At 43.9% G+C, this 17,123-nt stretch overlaps 1 protein-coding gene across 1 annotated transcript in view; it reads left to right on the forward strand.

Moving 5' to 3' along the window:
* Jing (AE binding protein 2 jing) overlaps positions 1–17,123 on the forward strand; it is a 198,854-nt gene that overhangs the window by 144,293 nt on the left and 37,438 nt on the right. The window lies entirely within an intron of this gene.

The raw sequence follows: 17,123 nt of genomic DNA on the forward strand, positions 1-17,123 counted from the left end.
TTAGAGCCGGCGAATTCCGAAACCACGCGAGTGTCCAGTTTTTAACGGCGCCGCGCTTACGAGTTCTGCTCGAATAATTGTTTTCTGCTTACTCGGATTTATGCGCGCGTAGATTTGTTCATTGGAATATCGTCGACGAAATTGATATGGAAATAACAAGGATAAGGAAAACGGATCGGCTTTATGGAAATGGGTTCGATAGGCTTCTGTTAAAGGAATGGCTTTCGGACCGACAATTCCGAATATTTATAGCAACGATACGCTGCTGAATGCTTCGGACTTGAATCCACTTGGATCATGATTGTTATTTTAACATATAGTTTCTGACGAGTCGTTTAAATTTTCATATGTTTCACTTAGTAGACTGTGGAATTTGCTTTCAGTTATGGTAGTTACGATTGATTCAAACAATTTTTATTCCAATTTTTATTCCAATTTTTATTCATTAGAATCTAAGGAACTGAAGTTTTTGGGAGTACCTTAACGATGTTGGAGTACCTTATTGTTGATAAAAATTACTAAACAAAATTATTAAACAAATAAATGATCCTTATTATATCAACACTAATCTACAGTAGCAGTCATTCTGACCAGTTCACATTTCTTTTATAAAAACTGTTACAGTCATTAAGTCTCCTTTGTAGTAGATGATTATAGAAGCTTCTTAGTTCACGTATTAAAATTTAAATTGCTATTAATATATCACTATTTTATACAAGTAACGAAAAGTGTAAATAAATTAATTTCTTTATTTTTACATATTTTTACGCATCTTTTTTAACTCATTCTAAATGTTTTTAATTTTCGATATATTTAGCATTAATTGATATAGCTTCACATATCACAAACTTGTGACTGCATGACTGTATAAAATTAACAGTTCCAGATACTCTACTTTAAAAATTTAACAACTCGATTAATAAACAACAGAATCATTTCCTTAAAAATTATACTTTATATTTTCGAGTGTCAAAACGAAGCATAGAGAGATTATCATATCGAGGAAGTAAGAAGCCGCGGGCTAGCGGGAAAGAGTTACGCTGGCCGGTATCCTAATGAATTTTTTCCCGGTACTCGCGTCGGTGTTATCCGTATTCCCTCCTCCGGCAGATTTTCATTAGCGCGTTCAATTTTCCGGATCTTTGCCGGGAAAACCGCTCGTAGGAAGCTCACAATACACGATTCCCGGTGCCGTAAAGTCCCGGAAACAGTTCTTACCTGGCAGTACCCTTACCTCTGATCCCCCATTCGCTGGCTAGTCCATACCAGTGGAGTGATCCGAGCTCGTCGCAACGAACGCTCTTCGACTTCTCCGATTGTGTTCTCTGCAGGTAGGTGGAGAATTAGCCAGGAAATAGTTGCGTAGGTTTCGCGTCGGGGGTCGTAAAGGGTATTTGCGCAGGTCCCGGAAGACAATAGCGTTCCCGTAGTGTCCGCGCGCTTATTTGCCCTCGAGTTTAAAAAGAAATTTGTCGGGTCCCTTTCGAGGTATGCAACTTGTTTCCCGGTTCTGGCTTACGTTTCGGGCTTTTCTACCTGAGAGAGAGAGAGCGAGAGAGAGAGAGAGAGAGAGAGAGAGAGAGAGCGCCGCGCCAGGGTGAGTCAACGTGGCCGGCGCGGCGCGCCGCGGCGATGGAAGGGAACCTGGATCCTATGGGACACCGTAGGATAAACGGACCCTCTCAGTCACCGCCACCCCTCCCGACCAACCCCTCCCCAGCCCCGGCTGCTGCCGCTGCTCTCTCTTCGCCGTTTCGCCTGGCCTAACCCTCCCCGCCACCGCCGCCGACAAGAAACCCTCTTCACCCCGTCACGTACGCACCACGAAGGGACCCCTACAATTCGGTTTCCATTCCAGTCTTCCTCGTGCCCCGCTATGGGATAGATACGCGCCGCAGCCTAGGGGTCGTCGACGCGTCCACGATTTTCTACCTCCGAGACACTGCACAACTGTGTTCTCGCCGACGCGTTCGCCCGGATTTTCCCCCTTTAGCTGCGAGTTCAGTGAATACAGGATTCTGTGAGATACATCGAAGACCATCCGAACACGGTTTTGTTCCTGTCCGTTCCGTGGTGCATCTAAGTGGGTGCCTCAGTGCGTGCTCAGTGAAGTTGCAGCGAGGATAGTAACGCTTTCGTTAATAGTGCGACGCGACGGTGTGGTTAGTCGGACCAGCTTCTTCTGGCTCGGGCCAGGCTAGGAAGAGAGGAGGATGTTGTCGAGGCTGTGCCCGTCTCCCATGAGTTTCCACGTTTTCCACCCTGTTGATGGATGACGAGAGCCAGCTGTTCCCGAGGAGGGTGAACCGTTCGGAAAGGTTGCCACGAGTTCTCCCGGCGATCGATCCGGCCGCATAAAGGGTGGACGAAAGCGAGTCTCGCCGCCGCGTCCCTGCGACTCGCCGGGCGTCCACGAGATGCAGGACGAAAGCGACGAGGACAGTGGCATGGTTCTAAAGTAGGTGACAATATTTATTCTCGGCCGACCCGGGGGCCGTCCTACCCGACCGCCGCCGTTCTCGGAGTTACGGGGGCCCCGTTCTAGGAGGATCTCTCCGAGGATATCTAGCCGGGTTCCGGGGGACCCGAAATTGAAACTTTCACGCTACTAGCTCGCGAAATTGAAACTTTCGCGCCGCCGCTGGCAAATCCGAAACTCCAACGGACCCCGAATTCTCGGCCGAAACTGGATCGTTAACGCTTCCAAATCTTGGCGAAACTGAAACCTTAATGCTTCTTGAATTTCGGCGATCCGGTTGCGAATTTGTCTTCGGAATCGAATTGCGGATGGAATAGCCGGAAGACGAAAGATTAGGGTCTCCAAGTCACCCTAGGTCGGAGTCGTTAACACGTCGCGTCGATCGCATGTGGGTGATTCTATATTTTTATTTTATATTTCACATTTTTAAGAACTTGCAGGAATTTCAACACGGAATTAAATCTCGGTGAAACTGAAAACTCGATGACCCTAAATTTTCTGGGCATCATTTCTGAATTGATCTTAACGCTTAGATTACAAATGCGACAATTTGTAAATTTGAGACTTTAATCTTTAATATTTAGGAGAATTGGTAGTTCATTGGACTCGATTTGTGAGATAAATATTCACGAAACTTAATATCCGTTCAGATGGTGCAGATTTCGCATTAAATAATTTCTCTTTCGAATGGAGACAAACGAAATTGAACTAGCTATACTCCAAAAATAAGCTGCAATATTAGCGTCTCGCTAAATCGTTAGAATCTTAGCGAAACCGAAACTTAAACGCTTCTAAATCTTAAGAAATCTGAATTTTCACCTCCCCAAATTTTGTCGAAAATTTTATCAAATTTCATCCAAAATTCTATGAAATTCCATCGAAAATTCGATGAAATTTCATTTAGAAAATTAGCTCGCGAATGGAATCCCTACAGGGTCCGAGATCTCGGTGGCCACGTGGAGCAGCCACGTTATTTCACGAATTCCTCGAATTGCTCGGTGGGGGCAAGAAAAAGGGTTCCCGGATCGGACAGGAGGGATAATCGGGGGCACGAGAGTTCAGAGAGGGAACACGGGTCTACTAGGAAGTGTCCGGGAGGATCGAGCCGTTCGATCGAGTTACCGGTTGTCTACCCACGGTAGCTTCGATCTTGTTCCGAGCGCCACGGGGGAACAATGCCGGAGAGCGGGCCGCACCCCTCGCTTTTCCAGCTACCCTAAACCAATAATGCCACCCCCACCACCCGGCGAACGGAATCCTGCTTTCGAGCGTTTTAAGGAACAGCAGCTGTTCCACGGGCTGCTCGCGCGCTTCTTTCTTCTCCCGCTCTCTATTTTTACGACTCTCTCTCTCTCTCTCCCTCTCTCTCTGCACGTATCCTCGTTCCAGGCCCTTCACTAGATTTTTCCTCGAGAGTTCTAGCGAGCGAGCCCTCACGCTGCGACTAGACAGCTCTATGCGTCGCGACGCATCCGGCGATCTTATTAACTCGGGCTTGTACGTTGACGAGATTCTAGCGACGCCTCGCACGAAACTCTCCGAGAACGATCGCGCTTCATTTCACAGCTACGTGCAAGGTACAAACGATGCTACATTCATCTTAAACTTTAAATTAGGTTATGTTCTATTTCTTTTATAATGGTAAAATTCTTTGACATCCTTTAAATTTTTGCAAATAAGAATTGTTGAAGTACTGAGGACAATTTTCTTAGAGCTATATCAAGTGCTAAAATAATGTCAATAACATCTAGAACCTTAATTTAGGTTATGTTCTTCTTCTTTTTTAATAGTAAAATTCTTTGACATCCTTTAAATTTTTGAAAATAAAAATTATAGAAGTACTGAGGACAATTTTCTTAGAGCTAGATCAAGTGCCAAAATAATGGCAATAATGAACAATTTATTTCAATTTTTGGTGGGTGCATTAGCAAATCGTATTAATAAATAACCAGTAATTAATTCGAGATTTTGCATTCTTCTCTGCGAGATCGTTGATTGATTTATTCTAAATATTTTTGACACGAGTTAGTTACATCGTTACACTGTTGAAGTTTATTAGTTCCTCCTTATGTAATCCTGATGTGAAGGATCTACGAATAATTTACAATTTTCCGTAAAAATGTAGAGACTAATAGAAAGTAATATCGAAATATATGTGTATATATAATTGCTCTCTATTTCTTGATGGACCATCTGGTTTAAAACAATAATAAAAAAATAAATATATTTCTATATATCTATTATACAAACAAAAAGCCATTTATACACGGTATAGAAAAAAAGCCACCTGTTTAGTTGCTATAGGTAACAAAGTTTACCTGAAAAGAAAGAAAAGAGAACAAAAGAGAATACAACAAAGGAAATGGAAACAAAAGAAAAGAAATATTACGAAACCCCAAGAATTCACATCGTACAAAATAAAATAGAATCAGCCGTATTTTAATGAAAGGCCGGAATACAAATTAGTACAAGTCGAAGGTTCTTTAAAAAAAAAGGGAACGAAGAACAAGTGAGGTCAGAGATCGATGTTATCTGCGAAGACGAAAGTTCACCGTTAGTAAAAGACAAAATATGATCAGCAAACAATTTCTGCGGTAAGGCCGGATATTGGTTCGCCGCGACGCGCCGGTACGATTCCGGTCGTCGAAATCGCCGGAAAGCGAATAAGCGGAATAAGCCCGTCTTCTTCTTTCTGTCCGCCGTGCCCGTGGTAGAAAGAAACGCGACGGTAAACGTCCGGAGCAAAGGGACAACCGTCGTCGTCGGCCGCCGCCGCCGTCCGCCGTCCGCAGGAAGGTATCCATCCTGCGCTCTCCTATGCCGCGTGCTTTGAAATTCAAGGGCTATCTGACGATCTTCCAGGTCCTGACCCCGCGTAATTCCGAATTCGAGGCACGGCCGAGGCCGCGGATACGAAGCCCGAGGAAACGTAACTTCCTTTCTCTAAGCAGTCGTCGGGCGTCCACGCCGTTATTTACTATATTGGCGACGTGACTCGGACCGTGTACCGTCCTTTGTCGCGTCCTCGTCGCCGTCGAATTTCATTTACCGGTTCTAGAAAATTGTTTTCCATCGAACCGGTTTGCTCTCCCTTCGGGCGAGACCCCGCGCGAGATCACCGTCTCCGCGGGACGCCCGCGATCGATCCGCGTTTAATGCCCGGGATAATAAAACTGTTTCGCAGACGCGGCTACAGATTTACTCATTTCTATAACAAATCGTTTCGCGTACGGCGCTGGGATTAGATAGAGCCGATTCCGTGCGAAGCGTACAGTTGCCGTAGAAAGTGTAACCGGTTTTCGATGAAATTTTCAGTATGCGCGAGTCGACTGCGAATCCTGTGCGATAAAAATAGGAAATACGAGTTTAAAAGGGGGAAGTTATTTAAATAATTCAAAGATAGAGGTAAAGCTCTTGCAACTTGCAGTTGATGCAGATAACTTTTATATTGCATAGACATCCGCATTTGTAAGGTACCGCGATGCACAAAACACGTTCCACAAATTTACATCGAATTTAAAATATAATTTCTTAATCTTTTGATCTTCAAAATATTTGAGGAAAACTTTTCACCAATTGTCTAGTAAACTAATCCTTCCAAAAACATTTATATCGCTTGTCACATTTTCAAAAGTTTATTGAGACTTGTGAGATATACCAATGATTTCCACGCCGACTGTATTTGTACAGTGGAGAATTCTAGCATCAAAGAACCGTATAATCACGGTACTACCGTACAGCGTAATTGTTGTTTCTACCGGGAGCCATTTCCTCGTCGATGAAAGACATTTTTCCCTCGCGAAATAATTTATGGAACTTGCACGAGATCCGCGGGTCTATAGACCCTGTGTAAAGAACGCACTTGTATATTCCTTCTTCGCTGACAGAGCCTTCCCACGCGCCGCAGAAGGCAAGGCATTAAACGAGTCTGGAGCTCATTTGATTGAATTTTAATTTATCAAGATCTTTCATTATCATTTATTATTTATCCCATGCGAATAGTAATTATTTGTCTTCGCAATGATACGAATCGAATTGTATGAAGAGAATATAAGAAAGAATATATAAAAAGAAAAAGGAAATGTCAAGAAAATATGCATAAATTATTATTGACGATTGTGGTATAATAATATTGTTATTTGTTTGGTTGAGTTTGGAAAGAAATTTATCCGAGGGTGGTCGAGATTATTATTCTTATTTATTGATAAATGGGCTCGAAGCCCTTTTTATGGGTAGGAGTAAGTCAATATATGCATTATGTGATTATACTGGGAACAATATTATGTAATTGACGTTTACAAGCTTCTATGTAACCGATAAAAGAATAACATTGTCTTAACAATTTTAACCCTTTGCACTCGAAGCCATTTTAAGCTTAGATCCAAAATTGCTACTTTGACCAGCTATGGTATAGTACTTAGTATAATTTACTATATGAAATTGAGTCTTGTGATTCGTAAAACTTGTGCTTTTAACAGAAGGATTTTTAATAATGTCAACATTATTTTGTAAATTATATGACAATTTTCATTGACGCTTCAGAGACGCCACTCGAGTGCGAAGGGTTAATAAAAGTAATAATAATTGCTGGCAATGCGAGTCGAATCTTAAGTGTAAAAACTATGAGAAGCTTCATTTTGAATTTGAAAGATCATTAAGCCTCCGCCGAAGCAGAGAATTTGGTCGCCGGTTCCATTCCCCGCGTGTTTCTCGGAGCGTGATCGACCTCCGCGTCGCACACGCTTTCGTTGGGGATAAAAGCGAACGCTGGTGACATAACGCACCGGTACGAACGCGACCTTTCCCCGGATTCGAGCCGATTTGCTTGTTCAGCGAGCCTTCGCCGCGCGCCATCGCCGCCGAGCCTTTAGCCACGGTTTTCCGACGGTGTTCTCTCGCTTGCCCGATTATCGGTCAAACGCCGCGGTCGACGTCGGAGCGACCTTAGACGAGCAATCGATCGATCGACCGCGGTGTCTCGAGGGTACGTCGCGTCGTCCCGGACGGCCAGCGAACCGGGGGACTTCCGGATGCGATGACCGGTCGTATATACGGCTATTCGAGCCGATACTTGGAAAACGGGCGCCGATCGATCACTATATTAACGCGTTCACTGTCACGAGAATGTTATTCGCGAACGTATCGTTCACCTCGCTCGCCTCCGGTTATAAATACGCTTTAATAATAATCTAACGGCGTTCGATTAATTTCAACAGGTTTCCGGGACGCGAACTTCCACCGTGGACCCTTGTTTTTCTCGGAATAAATTCCTCTGTTCGGACATTGTTGACACGTGTTTCGGTTAGAGTTGGACATGTTATTCGGACGATGGATCGACGGAAAAAAAAATTTGACTCGACGTGAAAAATTATCTAAATAAGAATTGATTCGAATAACATTTTATTCTACGGTATTGAATAGATATTCACGCGAATATAAATTTACTTGGATACAAATTTATTCGAATAAGAATTCGTACGAAAAATAATTGATTTGAATAATGCTGATAGAACGTAAATAAAATATCAGTGCACTTGGAAACCGTCGCAGACTTTTACCACGCGAAAGAAATTGACACAGCTTTCGCAGTTGTGGCGGAAAATATTCTAAGAGCAGTGAAATTTAAGATATCGGTGCAACGTTGTGCGAATCGGGGCCCGGTTGAACCGTTGTTAAAAGGTCTTTAAACATGTAGAAGGTTGTAAAAAAGATACGAACGTATCCAGAAGGGGTCCCGGGGAACTCTCCCACGCGAGACAGATTTGCATAGCGTTCACGGTGTCGGGACGGGGAAAAAAATGTTCGCGAGGCAACGGGTTCGAAACCGACTCGAAGCGGTTGCGAGGAGGCGGCCGTTTTATTGGCGTCCGATTAACTACCCTCGAGAATCGCGGGAATCCCGTGAAGCGAAGGATATTCGGGGTTAGCTGGCGATACCGTGGATCGGGGAAAGTAACTGTTCGCGATAACCCTCCGCGTCGTTATCGGTCTCTCGGGTTCCGATCGCTCGAAACTTCGAGCGATTCTTCCTTCCTTTTTTTCTTTCCCCCCGGAGTTTCGATTACATTCTTTATTTCCGGAGGGACTCGGGCCGGGAGGCTGGCAACCTCGGATAATTTCGCGTTCGCCTTTGTTGGACAGCAGCGGAGAGTAGTCCTCGACGCAGGACCACCTTCCGGACCGCTTTTCGTTTTGCGGTTTCCCTCGAAATGCGGTTTCGACGCTGCCGTCGGGTTCCAGCTGCTGCCGCGCGGAGTCTTGCGTGCAACGTTAGCTGCGTGATGCTCTTTCGACTCTTCTTTCGGGGACGGCGAACAGCTTGTCTTAACGATCGGTTGCAATAATGATTGTAATTATTATTATCTGTCGAATTCGGGTAATGGAACCGATTGGTCCTAAGTGATTACCCCGTAATAATTGCAAGCGTAGCGCTTTTTTCATCGGATTCTTGAATTTTGCGGGACGCTTGAGTTAACGAAAATACAAATAAAGTGATATAAATATAGTTAAAGAAGTATTAAGGAAAATTATTTATTCTTTCATTTATTCAAATAAAAAGTCTAGTTGCTATTAAGCATAGAGAGAATATAAAAATCACAAGCGCTTCTCCGCACATTATGTAATGTCGTTTCACAGTCGTAGTTATTTTGTTTAATACTGAGTAAGACGATTTAACCCCTCGCACTATAATCACGAGTCAGACTCGTAATATAAATTTCATCTATAGTCTACTAAATATGAATATTATTCATTTCTTCTAAATCGAGATAAAATTTATTTCCTCTGTTATTAAAGTATATAAACGAAAGTAAATAAAGACAATACAAGAAACAAAAACTGTCTGATCCTACTAGAGAATTTATTAAGGATGAATAAGTGCTAATTAACATAGTGAAAAAGGAATCATAGTGCAAGGGGTTAATGCCTTGTTTCATATAGTGTTGATTCAATTGAAACAATAAAAAATGTAACATATCTTATTCGATAAATATAATGCTAATTGAACTAATAAAAAGTAAGTAAAGGAATACAAAAATTTAATATTTGCTATTCGGTAAATATAAAGTCGACAATGCCTGAAAACAGAACAAAGGTATTATCTGCTGGAAAGTATACTTTCTGTTCCTCCAACTTCGAGTTTTGCATCAACGACAAGTTATTTCAAATTCGAGAACGGCGAAGATTGTCGAAGAGGGTAGAAAAGAGGGGCGCTTTAACGATCGCGTCGCCGGGATTCTCGCTTAGCAGGCGCGACGCGGGACGATCGGTGACACGGGTCTTCCGGATCACCTGCCCGGTGCCTGTCGGACGTGTTTCGGCCAATGGCAAGGTTCGCCGTTGTCGGGTACGACAATGAACTTGCGCGGAAGTTTCGCAGGCAGGGGCGGCGAAACAGGGAGGGTTCTCTCCGATCGACGGAATAGTGACATTCTCCCTGCTCGCCCCTTGCCTCTCTCTCTCTCTCTCTCTTTCTCTCTCCCCCTCCGCTCGTTCACCGCTCCTCTCGTCGCGCCGATTCTCGGGGCTGCGTTCTCTGCGAACTTTGGGACAAGGTTAGTGTGTCGAGCCCGAAACGCACTCGATTTGGCGGCGGCCACGAGCCGGCGCGGCGTCGCCGCGAAGTAGAGGGGGCACGGGCGGAACGGGTGTGGGGAACCGGAGAACAGGCGGGGGGGAAAGCGAGGGGGAGACCGGAATAACGTGTTTATAAAGAAAGGGCCATCGAAATCGAGCCCGATAGTCGTTTTTGCGGGGTCGCCGAGTGCGCGCGAGCCTCGCGCAGCGATATTTCTGCCCCGACGCGATAATTATTTTCCCGCGGGATTTATCGTCGCGATTAATTTAATGACACCGCGTAAATTACTTAACCGGAGCCGAGCGATACGCGCGCGCGCGCCGCGTGCCGTTATTAACTGCGTCCCGACGATACCCGATCGGAAGTTCCGCTGGAGACGCCGCGCGGCCGGATCTCGTTTCCTCGTTTGTATGCCCGGGCGACCGGCGATTCCAAAAATCGACGGAATTCAAGGAACCCGTGGCTCCTCCGTCTCCCAGGTGCATTCCACCGGCGGCGGTTCCGCGAAGATGCAACTCCGCGTGCATCGGAGACTCGCGTCGATCCTCGCCGGTGCACACGGATCGCCGCCTGTCTCTTTCACTTTCGAAGCAAACGTTGAACCTCGACTCCAGCTTCGTGCTCTTGCTAATTTTTACGCTGATAATTGTACCGTCTATGGAGATAAAACCATTCATAAATACCATAGTCCTAGAACAGCAGATTTTTATGCAAAGTAATGAAATTTCCTGCATCTGTTACACAAGATAGGAGCGAATTAGAGGTTACTTTCTTTCTTTATCATAGTTCTAACAGTTCTTCGAGTACGAGCCGACGTAATAATGTAAAAGGTGCTTTAACCCTTTGCAGTGGAGGGCATCGGAGCGCAGCCATTTAAAATTTATCTTCGAACCGGAGGGCTCCGTTACGGAGACAATGAAGATAAATTTTAAATAACTCCGTTTCGGAACCCTCGAGAGTGCGAAGGGTTAATAATTGTAATTGGTCGGAAGTTGTACGTTTACGTTACTCATTGCTTTTTATTTTCTTGCTTTTCTAAGTCGCAGGTAATCGTTTCTGCGACGAGGGCTTATTTTATAATAAGTAACCGTGTATTAACCCCTTGCGCTACGATACCATTCAAGCTGCGTTGATTAGCATTTATTTATCCTTAATATTTTTCTTAATAGAGCCAGACAATTTTTGTTTCTTTTATTACCTTTATGTACTTTCGTTTCTAGACTTTGTTGACAGAAGAATTTATTTTTATTTCGATATAGTAGAAATTAACAATATTAATATTTATTAGATCCTGCATGAATTCTATTCCACAAGTCTGACTCGTTATTATATTGCAAGGGGTTAAACATGACACGAGTTGCTTTATACATGCGACGATGCTACATGCATTTGGACTTCTCTACAACTTTATTATAATGTAATTCATTCAATTAGTTCCTGTAACAATCTTTATTCTATGCATTGTACAATATATTTACTAGGGTTTTTCTGACAGTTCAGCAAACATAACTCAACGCTTATCACATTTTTAGTATATAAAAGAATGTACGAAATTATTCATTTTGACTATTACGGTAGGTTTGGTATTAAAAATTTAGAAAAAGATCGAGGGATTTATATGCATTAGACCGAAAATATATTTCCAAATAATCTAACAATACCAATTAATATGTGACAGTACCTTCTTCTGTCCACGATAAACAACCAATGGGCGCTATCGATTCCACTGGAAAAATATTTTCGCCGCGGAAAATGTTCATCTCGCGAAAACATCCGCAACCTATTAACGCAATAACACTCGTGGACGGGAGCGTAATATCCGTTTAAAACGGCAGAAAAACGAACGGCTCGCGGTGCCTAATAGAATTGGAAGCGGGCGCGAGTAAAAATAGCGAGCCGAGTCCGGCCCCTGACGTTTACCATGGCGTCTACCGTGGCGTTTACCTGGCGCGAGTTACTGCATACCCGCCACCGGCTGTCCGAGTTATCTCTTATCTCACGGCGATTGGTTTATATAGCGCGTGTCGAGTTACCTTGTACGTACAGCGTATAAACGGCCTTCTTAGCTCGTGACACGCACATCGATGCGTACGTGCGTGCGCCGCCGCGTCGCGTCTCGTTCGGTTCGAGAATGCCGTTCCACGGTTGGTTCGCGGGTTCCCACATTTTCGATCCCCGCGCGCGAGAACCGCGCTTTCCGCTCCGACCGCATTCTGCCGCGTCGAGGACGACGGCGTCCTGAGCGGCGCGTACGCGCTATAGCTTGCCGGCCGTTGCGTCACGACGCGCTATCGTCGGCAAACGTGGATCGCGATCCAATCTAGCCAGAAGTCCCTGCAGGTGCGCCGTATCGCGAAACCGTTTCGTTCATCCGCCCGGAAAAACGCCGTCTCCTTTCCTTCTCTTCTCCTTTTCTTTTCTCTTCTCCCTTTTATCGCGTGCGAACGTTTTCCGTGCTTCCACTGCGGGGCAAGATCGACGTTATCGCGGCGTGATAGCGCGTCGAACAATCATAGTCAAATACTGACACACGATAACAGAGATAATGCGCCGGTTTTCGCGTTCGCGATACGAGCACACGTTAGTTGATAAATCGCCTCGGACACTTTCTATGGCGGTTTGCCTCTATAACCACGCAACGCGCAAGGTGAACCAACAATTTCGAATTCCGTGTTCGCCGCTCTCTGTTAATGACCTTACGGTCGCGGCGAATGTTTGTAAACTTTGCGATCGAGCAGAAACGTAACTTCGAGGGAACGTTCGAGTCGACATCCGTCGCATTTCTCTCCACCGGCATTTCCCGCGGAACGTGGCGATTATATTTATATGGGCGCATACCGGAATAAATATAGTTCGTTAAACTGCGCGACGGTCATGGTCGTGTGGGTCACGGGCACACGAAATTAATTAGCAGAAACTAGTTTCGAAACGTGCTTTGATTACTTGTACCTTATTATTTGTACTCTATTATTATTTTTATTATTCCCTCTTTTGTATTATTATTATTATTTGTTCCGTATTATTATTATTATTATTATTATTATTATTATTATTATTATTATTATTATCTATTTATTTCGTTTCATTATTATTTATTTCATTATAGAATTTAATTACTTCCGGAAGTAACTTGGCTACCGCAAAGGATTAGAATTACGCCAATAATTCTTTGACAATAAAGTGAAAGTGTACTTTTTAACTAACTTTATATTTATCGAATAAAACATATTAAATATTCGTATTCTTTTATTTCGTTTATTTTTGAATAAACGAATGTCATATATTATATCCAATAGATACATAGAAAATTATGTTTGAAAGCACATCGAAGACATAGCCATTGATCACCTCACAAAAACAGGTACCACTACCCTACTGATTGAAATATTTGCGCATTAAGTGAACAACACTATTTTCACCAATCTTTTCTATTTTTCTATTTTTCAAAATTGATTTTATCTCTATGACAGAATTTGGATAAATTAATTGAGCGAATGCGATTTAGAAAGTAACATTGAACAAAATTTTTAAATGTTTTAACTCCGCTTTCGTTGAAAATGGTGTCAAGCAAGACCCGAGTCCCTTCGCACAACCACAAACGGCTACGAAGGTTTCGGCGGCTCCACGAAAATTGAAATGCCGACACAGTACGGTCGGCGCGTATAAACCGCGAAACTCGCCGCGGCGACGGAGGAAACGCATTCCAGGCGGCGTGCGTGCGGCTCGAATGATCGCCGGCGACTCGGATTAACTTTCCCGCAACGGGCGTCTCGCGTCGTCGTTGCGTCAGGAAAGAAACCGCGACCCGTTCTCAAGGAGAAAACGAGTCGAGCCTCCCGCGATTACGCGTGCTCCCGACCTCGCGAACGCGCCCACACCGGGTTTATCTATCAAACACCCATTCGATCGCTCTGACCTTACATACAAGCGTCTGTCGCGTTGCTTGCTCGGCTAAAAACGAACTTGTTTCGCGAAAACTGCTTCGTTCTTTAATAACATCAAAAATGTCTGCTTTAGTAGACTATGAACAATAAAGCTACCAAGCTGAAATGATCTGTGTCATGTTTGGTAATTGGCAAAAATCTTTGTTTGATTTTACATTGTAATAAATATAATCTAAATAAATTTGGCGATATCTCGATAGCGAATTTTAAATATTTATAACAAATATATTTTATATATTTCTAACACATATTCATAACGAATAGAAGATAGCGAAAACGTTTAAAGGATTTGAAATTACTATTGCACTATTTTCAACTCGATAAAATAATTAAGAATAGGAGATGTTTATTTAAAATTTGTCTCTCACAATTAATGAAGACTATTTTCACTTAGTATACAATTCCGCGGACTAGTTATTGCCATTTTTACAAAGCAATATATTCTAGTTATTATTATCGCTTTAATGTGCAATTTCGCCTACTTGAAACTTATTTATTACCCGAAGCTTCGATGTCAGCCTGTTATTACACACCTGTATTTCACAGTCGCTTACAAGACGATCCATATGCAGCACGATTTATTTCACAGGTCAACGTAGATTTACCGTTCCAGTCACGTGCACCATTCTCCGAGTATTCGTCGCGTTTCTCTAAAAGCCTCGACCCTGCTGTGTTCCACGTTGCATACTTTTTACATGCCGATGGTTATGATTAGACCGAGAATGTCATGCATCTATGCCAAACCCGAGTAAATCGAATTTCAAATTGTGAGAACCTTTCAAGAATTTAAATATACCGTATTGTGTCAAGTTCAACTCATTAAAATCGTTTAAAGGCGACATAAAATGTCTGCCGAGCCCGCTTGCATTCTGAAACAATTTTTATGTTCCGCAGAGTGCCGCGGACGTAGTTAAATTATAAATATTCGCCGGATTAGAATAGCGGTACTCGTTTACCTGAATCGTAAATTTCCGATTGTCCAGGTTCCGCGAGAGCAGCGGCTCGTAATCCCACGAATTGCTTTCTAATTACTCGGACCTTTCCGGTGAATAATTGACGAACGGCCACGGCCCACGGGGGTGTTTTTCCGCAGCGAAAAGGTCAATTCCGTAGGGCGGGGGCCGTCGCGTCCCCTCCGGGTCGCCCTTCGCGCTGAGTTATTTCTACCTTTGTAAAAGGATTAAGCCTGGCCCTTCGTTTCCCTCGGTGCTTTCGTACACAGGCCGCCTTTGTGTTTCCCGTTAGATTTTCCCTGGCTTCGGGGCTCTCGCGTCCGCTTTTCGCTGGACGAGGCTCTCTCGCCGCAGCACTGTTTTCCAAAGCGCCCTCGCCTTATGCGGGCCCTGTTAATTCCTTAGAGTACACCAACCGCCGGTCCTCTTTCTTTTTTTTTTTTACAGAAAACCTTGTTCTTGAAACGGTCCGTCAAGTGCCGAGCGTTTTATACGAGATTCTCGCATGCCGCGCTTGATTTTTACACCGAATGTGCCAACTGCATGCTCGAGTCATTGAGTTACGTTCTTTAACTCTTTTAGAGCTGAAAACGTTGCGCGCGAAATATAAAAGTTGATGTAGTTTCTAACGACGTAATTGATTAATTTTTTTAACGTGCGCCAAATGGGTTGCGTCTACGGGAGAAATAATAGACGTTGTTCGATAAGGATTTGGTAACTGAAATTTAGGTTATGTGTTTCTACAGCTGAGTAAAAGAGTTGTCTACAACGATATATCTACGTTAGCGGTAATAGAAATATATGTATACACATAAGACCAGATATATTGTGTAGAGGGACAGGTATAGCACGTTGCGTTCGATCAACTGCATCAAAATGGCTGCTGGTACAGAAACCATTCGACTGTCTACTATGACTGGGGATCTTTATGGAAAATAAAAATTATCTAGCCATATTTAAAACATTCGTCTCTTCGACATATAAGCTCTTTCTTTCTGGTGACGAGACATACGCTATATATCTTGTTAAATAAATCTGAAGCTTGGAACTGATTGAAAATTCTACTCGTATAATATTAAAATGTTTTGCGAATACAACGGTATAGTAATCGCAGAATATTAAGAGACGTTCGTTCAATTTCAAGCTAGCCATTATGTCGCATGTAACTGCCCCGAGGACATCCTTTCTCCCCCCGCTAATATTCGCAGAAGATTTAAGATCGTCGAGTTCTTAAAGAAATGGCAATTAAATTTTCAGAGTCATTTTTAATAGCGGAAACTGAAGAAGTCCGCGAACAGGGTGCAGGAATCGGATCCTCCGCCCTATCTGTCCACCAGTTCGGTGCACCGTGGGCCGCGCGTCGCGTCGGGGCGCGGTTTCGCCAAGTTTTCGCCCGGGAACGCGCCAACCTCGCGTGAGTCCCCCCCATTAAGAGCGATTTGAATATATCCGGAAGGGGGCGAGGCGCGGAGGGGCGTCGAAACGACCTCGAAAAGCTTCTCGTAAACGTTTAATCACCGTTCCCCCCTCCCCCGACCGGCCGAGCCTTCCGTTCCATCCTCGACCTTCTCCCGCCGCCGCCGCCGCAGTCGCCGCCGTCGCCGCCTGACAAACAGTTCGCCTCACGAAAATCGTCGCGTTTTTGCCGGGTAACACCCCGTAATAAACTCTCGTTACATGTAAACTCCTCGAGACTCCTCGGTCCGCCGGGCAGAAAAAAAATTCAATAAGCCGGAGTAGCTCTTGCACGAAGTTCTCGGACCTACCGAGGGGTACGACGAACTCGATTCCTCCGCGCTAGCGATCCCCCCCCTCCCCACGGCTTACACCGCTCGCGACACGTAACTCGTGCTACATACATATTTATTCTACTCGGACTACAATAATAGAAACGCGGTTCTTCTAGCCGAGCTCTCCGAATGTCTAACGAATGTCCGCGTTAGAGAATGGAGCATCTTGTTCTTATTGCGACCGAAATATTGATTTTTCTGGGATGTGGCAGTAATTTGACTTTATCTATTTATAACAAATAAGAATAAAGAGAGTATAAAATTGTAAATTGATCGCGATTATTAAGAGTTACAAACGAAAGTTTCTCAAGGACCGATCTAAAAATTTATGCATTAAAAATTCGAAATAAATCAATAATATATTTACAAACACCGTTTCTT

The sequence above is a fragment of the Augochlora pura genome, chromosome 10 (assembly GCF_028453695.1).
Source record: "Augochlora pura isolate Apur16 chromosome 10, APUR_v2.2.1, whole genome shotgun sequence".
Lineage (NCBI taxonomy): Eukaryota > Metazoa > Arthropoda > Insecta > Hymenoptera > Halictidae > Augochlora > Augochlora pura.